Here is a 2,348-nt window from a genome sequence, read left to right as displayed (position 1 = left end):
AGGCCCTGCATTATCTTCTCCCATGGTGGTATCATGTTGCCCTAGCCCCAGAAGAGGATGACTGCTATGTCCTCACCTGATGGAAGCAAAGGACAAGCAAAAAGGACTGAATTCTCTGTGAAGCCTCCTATACAAAGGTCTTAATTACATTCATGAAGGAGGAACTCGTATGCCTTAATTACTCCCAAAAGTCCCACCTTTCACTACTATTGCACTGGAAATTAAGTTTCAACATGCAGTTTGGGGAAACACATTCAGACCTTCCACAGCAGTAAAAAATGAAAAGACATAGCCCCTTGCTTCCATGAGTTTATGTTCAAGTAGGGAACAAAAACTAAACAATCCAACATGGCTATTAAAGAGACCACGTATGTCTATCAGCCAATAGAAATGAAGAGGAAGAAGAGCTACACATGTCCAGAAGACTCAAGTAAACCTTGGGGAACAGATAATGCAAGAACTACTTTAGAAATTAAGCAGGCATGCAAGGGCAAAAAGCCTTGCAGCCAAGAAAACAGCGCAAGCAAAGGCTCCAAGTCAAGGTCTGGCATAATCAAGGAACCTCCAGTAATTGAATAATTCACTATATCTGGAGTCTCAAAGACAGCGGGAAAAGGAGCCAGGACTTAGACAAGCAGACAAGATGAGGCATAAGTACAAAGGGCCTCAGAAGACTTATGGAGTTTTCATTTCATCCCATGAGTCACTTATTCCAAAATACTGATCCAGAACTTTCCTCAGTCCATGGTGAAGTGGGAAAAATATGGAGTTTTTAATAGGAATAAATTAATTTTTGAGATTATATTTTTCATATTTTCACATTAGTATTAGTTACTATATTCTTGTCATCCATTTCTCAATAGATTTTGTCCTTTTGCAAAAATCCTTACTGGTAAGATAAAAGTCCTTATGAGACAGGAGAAATCCAAGAAGTGTATTTTGAGATTTGTCCTTTGAAATCCAAACATTTGGAAATTTAACAGCTGGAAGTCTTGGGAAGACATCAAGTGTTTTAAGCAAGCAGTGTGATTATCTGGTGTTGGTGATAATTGGGGAGGAGTTAGAGAGGGAAAATACAGGAAGGGAAATGAGTAAAATGTCTATAGAATTCACTTATAGACATTTATTGAACATTGCTCTGGTGTTAAGGATACCATCACGGAAAAGATAGGTAAGGTCTCTGCCTTCGTGGAGTTATCTGTTAAGTCAGGGAGACAGAAAATGAATAAAGAAAGGGAGTCAAACCAGACCTCCATGCGTAAGCAACGTATTGTCTCACTAGTGTAAAAACCTGGAAGTGTGAATAAAAATTAGGGGGTATGACAGACATTGTGAAATGAAAGGAAAATGCTTAAAAGGAAAGAGCAACTGGGGTGTGGAAAAGAGAAAAGAAAGAAGGGGAAATTATGTATGTATGTATATACAGGATAGCTAACATAGTTGTAGTACTGACTTCTGTTGCTTTACTGAAAGGAACAGTTATTGATTACTTATTTGATCAATTTTTCATGTCTCTATTTATTTTCCTGAGAAACTACTTTGAAGATATCAATACTTAATGTAAAAACCATAATTAATTTCCTACCACTTTGTCTGTAACTCTGTTTTGCTTGTATTGTTCTTATGCTATTTTGTACATGGATGTGTTTGTTAATATGCTTTCCTTCTTTTGTTTTTAAAATAAATTTTAAAAAAAGAGAGTCAAAGACATTGGGAATCATGGAGAGGGAGAAAATGAAAGAAAGAAAGAAAAGAAAGAAAGAGCAAGAATATCTATAGATCATAGTCCAGTTAAGGAATCAAAAAGGATGATAGGAGGTAGTAACTGGGAAATAACCTCTTCTGAGGGTGGACAGAAAATCTTTCCAAAGGAGAGAGCATTTGAGCTGAAAATTAAATGAAAAGAAAGTCAACATATACAGTGGGATGAAGAACATTCCAGGTAAAAGAGGTGGAAAAATTTCTTAAGAGTCAGTTTTAATAGTTTGAACAAAAAAAAAAGATGAGGCAGTTAGGCAACACCAAACTCCTTAAAGAGAAAGAGAGGAAGGCGGGATGAAAGTGGTGCAGGGGGCTTCAATATTATAGAAGACTGGTCTTGTTAATTTTCATGATTAAGCATATTTTGAGCATCTAATCTGGGCCAAACACCACCTGTGGAAGGGTGCTGACAAAATATTGCCTTTATTTTTCAGAGTATTATCATCCAGTGCAAAACACAGCGTAGATAATAAACCCCAGGGATAATCTTCAGGGTCTCCCTGGTTGAGAATCGATCCCCATCCATAAACCAGAGATAGGATCAATTCTCACTGACATCAGTAGAAAGAAAGTTCTCTGGGCTCTGA

This window comes from Chinchilla lanigera, unplaced genomic scaffold (assembly GCF_000276665.1).
Source record: "Chinchilla lanigera isolate Chin_1 unplaced genomic scaffold, ChiLan1.0 scaffold00100, whole genome shotgun sequence".
NCBI lineage: Eukaryota > Metazoa > Chordata > Mammalia > Rodentia > Chinchillidae > Chinchilla > Chinchilla lanigera.
The sequence above is the reverse complement of the archived record's forward strand: the minus strand, read 5'-3'. Positions refer to the sequence as shown.